The 10,988-nt window shown below is 41.4% G+C and overlaps 1 pseudogene; it reads left to right on the top strand.

Moving 5' to 3' along the window:
- Nucleotides 1-10,595: 10,595 nt before the first annotated feature.
- LOC134346031 (U2 spliceosomal RNA) lies at nucleotides 10,596-10,724 on the top strand (annotated as a pseudogene).
- Nucleotides 10,725-10,988: the final 264 nt, after the last annotated feature.

Below are 10,988 nucleotides of genomic sequence, written 5' to 3'. Positions count from 1 at the left end.
ACCATCCATCCTATCCTGAGTCCCTTTACTCTGGTTCCCATGCCCATGTCAATTTAGTTTATACCCTCTCCAACAGCTCTAACAAACCTGCCCACAAGAATATTGGCCCCCCTCTGGTTCAGGTGCAACTGGTCACTTTTGAACAGGTCATACCTCCCCCAGAAAAGATCCCAATTGTCCAAGAACCTGAAGCCCCTGCTCCAGACACCAGCTTCTCAGCCACGCATTTATCTGCCAGATCATCCCGTTTCTACCCTCACTGTCGCATGGCACAAGCAGCAATCCAGAAATTACTACCCGGGAGGTCCTGCTTCTCAGCTTTCTACCCAGCTCTCTAAATTCTTGTTTCAGGACCTCATTGCTTTTCCTTCCTATGTCATTGGTATCAATATGTACCAAGACATCTGATGCTCCCCCTTCCTCTCCAAAATGTTGTGGATGCGATCTGAGACATCCCTGACCCTGGCAGCTGGAAGGCAACATACCATCCGGGTGTCCTGTTCACGTCTACAGAATCTCCTGTCTGTTTCCCTCACGATTGAGTCACCTATCACTACTGCTCCCTTCTTCTCTCTCTTTCCTTTCTTCAGCATAGGTACATCCTTTCTCCATTCATGTACTAGCTGCAAGATAAGTCAGTTACTGCTCCATATTTTGATGCATTTCATTGACCTGCTTGTTGTGATGATTGATAAAAGATATGTATTCATGAGACACAAGTGAGATACATGGGTTCAACACTCACCATTTTATGATTTTATTATGAGTTCAGCACTCACATTTGAGAAGGATACATACCTGCAACCAGTTCACAACCTGCTAAATACTCTTGCTGACTTTGGTAGGGCCATCTTGTCCTGATCTTTGGCTGAACCATTAACTCTTGTAAGAATTTTTTGATAACTTTATCAATTGCCTCTAAAGCAGGTAATGCTAAAAAAAATGCCTTCAAAATACCCTTAAGCTTCCATCTGTCAGAATGACTTAAAAAATTATTGCTGTTTCTTTGGGGTTAAATTGTGAAACTCCTTACCAAACAACAAACTGAGGATGCCTTAACCACCAAGGCAACATTGATTCAAGGAATGTTGCTGATCACCTCTCTCTTAACGGTGTTTAAGGATCATTAAATGATGTCTCGCCAATTGTGCCCACAGCACAGAAATGAAGAAAAACAAAGCGGGAGTAGTCTTCCCTATGGCCAACAGTGATTAAAACAAGACTGTGGTACCAGAAATTCATTTCTGATCATGGGTGTTATCTCCCAAAACAGAATTTTATCATCATGTAATGATCCTGGTACTGTCTAGAATTTATCTGCAGTGATTACAATGATAATCCAGCTTTATTCCATCACACATTTAGATGAAGAGGCACAAATATTTATACACATTTGGCAATAATAATTAGTCACAGTTTATGTGCAAGTTATTCACACAAGATGAGTTTACCTGGATCCAATGATGAAGTAAGGAGCAAAATGTAATAATTAATATATGTATAGTTCCAACATTAAATTGTTATGTAAATGGGGTGGAATACTTTTCTTTCATCTATGGGATTTGAATTAAAATCTATTTTATATCTGTGATGTCAATGTCTACTCTGAACTAACCATAAAATTTAACATGAAGTAAATTAGTTCTGCTTAAGGCTTGCTGATTCAAAGCCCTTACAAAACTGGATTGGCTCCTTGAGATTTACAATTTTAAAACTAACAGAAGTCGAGCAATGTAGATTATACCAGAAGTGAACGGCAAATAATTAAAATGGAATTGCACATTGGTTCAGTTGTTTCAATCATTCCACAAAATGAGTTTGAATGGCTTTTCAAATATGTTGAACTGAAGCCTGCAGATATCCAACTAAGAACTTATGCAGGAGAAAAGATAACTCCTGTGGGATTGATATTCATAACAGTGAAATACAATAACCAACAAGCCACATTAGACTTACTGGTGGTAAAAAATGGGAGGACCAGCGTTGTGGGGGCAAGATTGGCTGGGACAACTGTAACTTGATTGGAGATCCAGCTGCAATTTGCATGTCACATCCCCTGCAATGATGTCAACTGAAAGTGAATTAAGAAAGGTACTGGATGATACCACAGCTATCTCCACGCCGAACACCATGAAATGTTACCCATTAGAGGGCAAACAGATGTTGGTGCCAACCTCTATGCCTCTGGTTGGGAAGCATATTGGACCAAGAATGGGCCATACTTCTCTGAGGAAGCGTGCAAGTGACGGAAGCAGAGGTCCAAATACAACAGTGTTTGAAGGCATTATATCTGAGAAAGCTTCTGATATATTAATTAGGCATTTACTTGTGAAATGCAGCTTGGTTTTAAGCTGGAAGAGTTCAAAGAGCTTCAGGAAAGTTGAAAGCATTCAGCTTCTATGAGTATAAAGAACCAGAATCTACTCTGTGTGCATTGAGGTTATTGCACGAACTTTAAGTGGGAGACAAAAAGCCGCTTGTAGAAGTAGATGCAAAGACCAAAGCCCAACTGGCTGAATGGAAAGCCAAAAAGAAAGGAATCAGTAGAGATATGAAAACAGAGAATTAGTCAGATGACGATGTGGATGAGGAAACCAAGGGAGATCATATCGTAAAGGGAGCAATAAAATCATTAATAAGAGAATACTCCAGTGAACTAAATGCACCTCCCCAAGATCAAGATGCACAAACTGGAAGAAGAAAGGTGGTATCTGAACTACTTCCTGCAGTCTCAAAGTCAGCTCCTACAATCACCATGAGGAGTTCCAAGAACCTGAGGTTGTTTCACAGCCACAAGTCTCACCTACCAAGCAGAGTGCTCCCCCTCATCAGTAAAGACATTATCCCACAAGAGTAAGAAATCCTCCACAGTGATTAAATCTTTAGGCCTGAATGGGACAATTTGAAACTTACTATGCTGTGGATGTCTGTACATAGTAATTGTATTGTATAAAATACTGTGTATATATTGAGTTGGAGTTTATAGTTAAGCAAGGACGAGTGTTGTGTACTTAATATTTGAGTAGTCTTGTATATATATTGTTTGATTAAGCATTCTTGTTCATTTAAATAATTCATTATGGGTTATGTATTACATGTGCCCCTTGCTTAAAGTAAACTCAAAGTTAGACCCATGTTTCGGACTCCTGTGTCTTCCTTTGAATAAGTTTAATTTTTTTAAGTTACAAAAAAGAACAAGTATGTTGGGGATTTAAGAGATGTGCATGGTTTTGGGATCACAAAGTAAGAAAAATTGGATAAAAAGGAATCTTTGGATTAAATAAATATAGTTGTTGAAAAGGAAAAAAATCACATAATTGGCATTAAAATAGAGAATGTTTTTACACTATTGTAGCGTAGACAAAATAGCAAACAATTTGAACACAGATATGCTTTTACATGACAATGTGGTAAATGACAAGACAATCTGTTTGTAATTTTGTATAAAGAGCATAGAACTGGGGCGATCACAGTTCTTGGAAATAGGTCATGGGATCTTTTATGCCACAGAGTGTGGAGAGTTTAAGACTTCATCCAAAAAAAATACAACAGGGCAGCCCTTCAAGGTTCAAATTTACTTACCAGGTGTACATTGAAATGTGCGTACATGCTGTGGCCACTTTATTAGGTACTTCCTGCATCTAATCAAGAGGCTATTATGTGTATATTTGTGCTCTTCTTCTATTGTAGCCCACCCACTTCAAGGTTTGATGTGCTTTGCATTTAAAGAAGCTGTTCCACACGCCATTGTTGTAATACATAGTTATTTGAGTTAGTGTTGCCTTCCTGTCAGATTATACAGAGGCTATTCTCCTCTGACCTCTCTCATTAACAAATGTTTTCACCAACAGAATTGCTGCTCACTTGATGCTTTTTTTACTTTTCGTACTATACTATATATCTCTAGAGACTATTGTACGGAAATATCCCAGGAGATCAGCAGGTTCTGAAATACTAACACCATCCCTTCGTTCCATGGTCAAAGTCACAAAGATCACATTGCTTCCCCATTTTGATGTTTGGTCTGAGCAACAACTGAATCACGTGACCATGTCTGCATGCTTTTATACATTAAGTTGCTGATTGGTCTGAGCAACAACTGAATCACGTGACCATGTCTGCATGCTTTTATACATTGAGTTGCTGCCACATAATTGGCTGCTTAGATATTTGCATTACCGAGCAGGTGTACAGACATACATCATTTGAGAAATTCACCATTTGTGTTAACAACCAACATATCTGAAGGTATGCTGGGGCAGCCCTCAAGTGTTGCTATACCTTTCAGCGCCAAGCAATGCAGAACATGATAAGCAACAAAACAACAACAGCAACAGAAGCCCCATTCCTCTTTCCCACCCATACACATACACAGCTTCTCAACCTCAGGGCAAGCTGTACTGAGCCTTCATCCTCCAGTGGACTTGGACTTTGGCTTACGGTCAGACATCCCACCTCTCCTGAAAGTTCCGGGAGTCCCCTGCATATTAATAGTGGCTCCCTGATGCCCGCAAATTATATGCAGTATCACGGAAATCAGTTTTTTTGAGAGTGAGCGAGCGAGAGAGAAAAGCAAGAGAGAGCGTGAGACCGACCACGAAAGAGAGAGAGAGCGCGTGAACGAGAGAGCGAGAGCACGCGAGAGAGACCATGAGAGAGAGCACGCCATTGCAGAGTGTTCCAAAAAAAGAAAATATAAAACGTACGTCACCCAGACTACACTAAAGTGTACCCCTGCCTAATAGGGGTCAAAATAATGACTGTGTTGTTCGCTGCGCTGTTTGCAACATTGACTTTTCTATTGCCCATGGTGAGTTAAGACTGTAAAAGACATGTTGAGGTGAGTTTAACAGGTGTCATTCGTTCATTAGCATAGCTAACGTTATTTAAACTAGCTGGCTAGCTGCTAAGGAGCTACTCTATTGCAGACATCCCACCTCTCCCGGAAGTTCCAGGAGTCTCCCACAAATTGATGGTGCTACCTCCCTGAAATGAGTTTTTGCAGGGTGGTATGTCTGCTTACGGTCATTGGTCCTTCGATTTCCCTAGTGGACTTGCAGAAATTTGAAGACTCAGGCCCCGGCCAACAGGCCTTGACTTCTGATTCGACGCTCAGGCCTTGAGCCCTAGCATCGATTCCTGAACCTGCCTCAGTAGGCCTTGAACTCTGGTCACACCAATTCACAAACCCAAATGGCCTTCAGACCTTGTTTGTCCAATCCACATGGAACTCTAACTCTGGAACACACTAACAACTCGCTGAATTGGGGAGGGGCTGAAGGGGAACCAGTCCTGATCTGTGCTGGTTTTGATGTGTAAACCAACATTTTAGACTGAAACCCTGTATCATGACTTGAACTGAAACGTTGACTTGGATCTTCTGCCTCCACAGGTGATGCTTGACCTGCTGAGCTCCCCCAGCATTCTGAAACGTACTTATCCTGAATTTAGAGGAAAACAGGAGCAAAATCCCTACCATTGCTTCGAGCTGATGATAGTGGCTGCCCTCAACATTTCTTCTAAGGAGAGATTAGATTTTGTTCATACTTGGGTTTTATTAAACATGCACAAGTGCCGATGTCAGCCTACGCAGTAGTCTGCCAGTTTCATACCAAAGGTTATCTCAGTCTGTAACATTGACGACATATTTCCCTCCACAGATGCTGCCTGATCCTCTGGGTCCCTCTAGATACTTATCTATTGCTCCAATTTGCAGTCTCTTATATATCTATCTGTTTTGGTATACCATATGTTATCCCTTCATTCCCAGCATCTCATTAGATATCTTGTGTCATAGTTGTTAGTTGCTTGATTGAATATTAGAGACTGTTCACAAAATTTTTCTTAGGCAAAACAGTTTGTGGAACAAAATCCCCAAGGATGGCTACTGTGGAAAAAATCTTCATTTTGTTTTGCATAATCGCCCACACTTTTTTTTTGCCCTTTTCCTACATACACTTTATCGTTTCTGCACCATCAGCCATTTACCAGCTCATCCCACGACAAATGGGATTGTTCAGAATCTTGCATTTGACCGTTAAAGCCATGTACAGGATTCTGAAAGGAAATTGGTGAAAAATTTATTTTTCTATGTAGGTCTGCAGGATTTATTTTTAAGTCAAGGCTAAGAAATTCAAGTCATCTATGGCTTTCTCATTTGGTGGCACTTCACTAAGGTTAGCAAGGTGGGTTGTGGTAACAAGATCATGACAAGGTGAGAAAGTCTGAAATTAAGTCTGAAAAGTCTGAAATTGAAGCTCCAAAATCCCACAGAGGGAATAATTTTGAATTATAAACAATGGGAAGTCAATCTTGAATGTCAGCAAAAGGAATTAATTTGGAGGCAGCCAGTCCAAGAGCTATACTAATTAGTAGGCACGGAATTAATATAGGTGGCGAATGGCACTTCCCTTAACAAATGTGCCATGAGTTCTTGATTTACCTGGAGCTGCCTTTTCTAAAATTAAGATGCTATATAAAGTGAGCCACAGATATAGTTGGATCAGAAGGAGTCAAAATCCTAATCCCACTGTTACCAGGAGTTTCTGAAGTGTCTCCTTGGATTGTTACATCAGAAAAAGCAGACACTTTCTAGGCCATGAATCAGCAAATCTGCGGAAGACACCAAGATTGGGCGTGTAGTGGACAGTGAGGGAGGCTTCCGCAGCTTGCAGAGGGATTTGCATCAGCTGGTAAAATGGGCTGAAAAATGGCAGATGGAATTTAATGCAGACAAGTGCAACCAGGTGTTGCAGTTCAGTAGGACCAACCAGCACAGGTCTTACACAGTGAACAGCAGGGCACTGAGGAGTGTGGTAGAACAAAGGGGTCTGGGAATACAGGTCCCTAATTCATTGGAAGTAGCATTACAGGTAGATAGGGTGGTAAAGGAACCTTTTGGCATATTGGCCTTCATAAATCTACTGAAGTTATAGTGGAAAACTTGGGAAATTATCTTGAAATTTTATGGCTAGGGAAACCAGTCAACTGAGGTAACTACCCTTTATTAGGTACAGGAGTGGAACCTGATGTGGTCTTCTGCTGCTGTAGCTCATCCAGTTCAACGTTTGATGTGTTGTGTACTCAAAGACGCTCTCTGCACACCACTGTTGTAACTCATGGTTATTTTAGTTACTGTCACCTTCTAGTCAGTTTGAGCTATTCTGGCCAGTCTCCACAGAATTCTCTCATTAACAAGGCACTTTTGCCACAGAGCTGCTGCACACTGGACTTTTTTTTCATTTATCGCACCATTCTTTGTAAGCTCCAGAGATGTTTTGTGTGAAAATCCCAGGAGATCAGAGTTTCTGAGATAATCAAACCACCCCATCTGGCTCTAACCTTCACTCCACAGTCAAAGTTACTTAGATCATATTTCTCCCCCATTCTGGTATTTAATCTGAACAACAACTGAACTTCTTAACCATGTCTGCATGCTTTTATGCATTGAGCTGTTGCCAAATGATTGGCTTTTTAGATATTTGCATTAACGAGCAGGTGTACAGGTGAACCTAATAAAGTAGCCACTGTTTGCATGTTCAGTTACAGAGCTGATTGAACTCTTGTGCTTCACTCTGGATTCTGGGTTACTTTCTTGAGCAAGGAAGATATATCTCATTTGAAGAATGGAGAGGAAAGAGGAGTGAAGACAAATATTAATAAAGGACATTTGCTTCTCTGATACTGTTTAAACTAAGTAGAATAATAGAGTCTATAAGATCATAAGACATAAGAGGCCATCAAGTCTGCTCCAACATTTCATCATGGTCGATCCATTTCTTCCCCAACCCCATTCTCCTGCCTTCTCGCCATAACCATTCATGTCCTGGCTAATCAAAAACCAACCTATCAACCTTTGTCTTAAATGCACCCAATGACCTGGCCTCCACATCTGCCTCTGGCAATGAATTCCACAGATTCACCACCCTCCAGCTAAAGAAATTCCTCCTCACCACTGTTCGAACTGATGTCCCTCAGTTCTGAGGCTGTGCCATCTGGTCCTAGACGCCTCCACCATAGTCATTTTTCCTTTGTCAACTTAATTTTACTGATGTAAAGCCCATTTCGTAGTGCAGTTAATGAGCATGTGTAATTTTTAGAAGATTCGAGAACAGGCTAATGTTCATGTGGTAGTACTTAACTGTTCATCCTTAGAAAATCATGACAGATTTTACTTGCAAGTTGAAAGAATGCCAGTGCTGGCAAATGTGCCAAACACAACCTTAGAATAACTGAATCAAATGATGAAGTGAATTCCAAATGTTGAAAAAATGGGAACTAAGATCAAAGGGATCTAGAAAAGCACAGCAGTCCCTTTTTATATTGGTTTTAGGGATGGTGTTAGGCTAATTGCTGGCTCACATACATTTGACAATAATCCCAGAGAAAACTTAAAAGAGTTGCCAAGACTGATCACAGTAAAGCCTATTAATGGGACAGTTTCTCCAGCCTTAGAAAATCTGGCAAGTTTTCTCTGAGGTTGCTGCAGGCTGCACAAGGGCTGAGTGTCAGATGGCTCTGATACTCTATTAAACCCCAGAACAGCTTTTGAGAGGAGCTTGCTGAGAATGTCACCAGCCTTTCAGGATGAACAGCATGGTCAATGCTGTCAACCTGTTACCATTAATAAGGTCCAACACTCCCCACTGCCAGGCTGCTCTTGGCCATCTGTCTGAAAACCATATCAGTGTCCAGACCTATTTACAACAAATAAAAAAATACACACTCTCAACAGTGTACCTAACTACCTTGTACAATTGAAAGGTAGTTCTGTGAATTTGACCCATAATATGTTGGTTCCTCTTTGAATTTCCACCTGTTTCATTTTGTTTCATCAGAAATAAAATGTGTTGAGGTTGTATGAGGTCGGCTGAGTGGATTTGGTGAGCTCAATATACCTCTCATATTTACTAATTTCCTTTTGTAATGTAGTTATAAAGGAACAGCTTCAAGTGGAAGTCATGCCAATGCACGTAGTTTGACAATTTCACATTTATCTTGAGTAGTGCAGTCAGCTACTTACTTTTCACTCACTCCTGGAGTGGAAGCACTGGTGGCAGCTGCAGCATTTATTGTCCTCTGTGGCTTACCCCTGACAGGATGTGGTAGGCCTCCTTCCTGAATCTTCTACCCGTTTGGTGAAGGTTCTTCCACATCATGCTTCAGAGGAGAACTCGAATTGTGAATCTGTGGTGATTAAGGAAAAAAGCAAATATTTCCATGTCAGGATGGTATCTGCTTCTGTTATCCTCCGTATCCTGGAAGTGCTGCAAAACCTGGCGATTTGATGCTGTGCATTTTGACGATGACACACATTGCACCAATTATGCCATGGTGCTGAGTAACGAGCATAAAGGGTGATGGATGAGTGCCGAAGATGTTTGGTTCCCAAATAGTGACAGACTTCTAGAGGTTGAAGGCTCTGCATGCAGCCTGCTTTCTGTCCTACTTTTGATTTCAGCCTGCATATTTCTGAAGACCCAGGGCAAGAAGTGGTTAAGGGTCTATAGGGAATAATTATTACCCATGGCATACAAGAGCAAGGTTGATATGGAACTGAATGATGAGCCATTCCTAAATTCCCAAACACTATTTCAGTCACGATGCAGTGGTGGAGCAGATTTGATTGGCCAAATGGCCTAATTCTGCTCCTATGTTTCGTGGTTTTATGATCTAGACTGCTGCTAGTGTTACAGACCTGGTTACCACAGTACAGATAGAATCTGGGGAGGAGATGCATAAGGATGTTGCCGGGGCTGTTGAAGTTTAGTTATTAAGGAAGAATGGTTAGGTTAGCCTTTTTAATCTTCTAGAACAGAAGAGGCTGGGGTGGCATATTTAATCATGCTATATAAAATCATAAGAAGTTTAGTCAGGCTGATGAAGAAAGATCCATTCCTTCCAGCAGAGAGGAAAATAAGTCAATTTTGTAGTATAGTCATGTGCACAACTCTGGTGAGGTACAGGTACAATGAAATACTTGCAACAGCATCACAGGCATGTTGGTATAGACAAGACACAGAATGTAAATTATACAGACAATATAGAGAGGATGAAGAAAAGATTTGTGCAAAACAAAGACTTGAATACAAATAGAAGATGCAATCAGAGACAGGTCTATAATAGGGCAAGAGGTAGTCTGAAGATTTTCATTGCTGAGGTACCATCACCACCACCAGGAATACCTTTCAGTCCATCTCAGCTGGATGTGGATGATGACTACATAGACATGGAAACATAGAAAATAGGTGCAGGAGTAGGCCATTCGGCCCTTCGAGCCTGCACCGCCATTCAGTATGATCATGGCTGATCATCCAACTCAGAACCCTGTACCAGCCTTCCCCCCCGCCCATACCCCCTGATCCCTTTAACCACAAGGGCCATATCTAACTCCCTCTTAAATATAGCCAATGAACTGGCCTCAACTGTTTCCTGGGGCAGAGAATTCCACAGATTCACCACTCTCTGTGTGAAGAAGTTTTTCCTAATCTCGGTCTTAAAAGGCTTCCCCTTTATCCTCAAACTGTGACCCCTCGTTCTAAGCTTAGTCTTTCACATTCACATACTGGACTGCACCTTCAATACAGATGGGGATAGTCGCTTCTCGGCCTTTTTGCTAAAATCAAGTGTAGTATCTGTTCTTTTAAAAACGCAAACAACAGGAATTCTGGAGATGCTGGAAATTCAAGCAACACACATAAAAGTTGCTGGTGAACGCAGCTTCCTGACGAAGGGTCTCGGCCTGAAATGTCGACTGCACCTCTTCCTAGAGATGCTGCCTGGCCTGCTGCGTTCACCAGCAACTTTTAGGTGTGTTGCTAGTATCTGTTCTTATCAGTTTAATATCTGATACGTCCCATATCTGGGGTTTGTGATGGCGCATGGCTAAGTGGTTAAGGCATTCGTCTAGTGATCTGAAGGTCGCTAGTTCGGACCTTGGCTGAGGCAGCGTGTGTGTCCTTGAGCAAGGCACTTAACCACACATTGCG

Source organism: Mobula hypostoma, chromosome 4 (genome assembly GCF_963921235.1).
Source record: "Mobula hypostoma chromosome 4, sMobHyp1.1, whole genome shotgun sequence".
NCBI classification, from domain to species: Eukaryota; Metazoa; Chordata; class Chondrichthyes; order Myliobatiformes; family Myliobatidae; genus Mobula; species Mobula hypostoma.
Note: the sequence above shows the minus strand (reverse complement) of the source record. Positions and strands in the feature narration are given on the sequence as shown.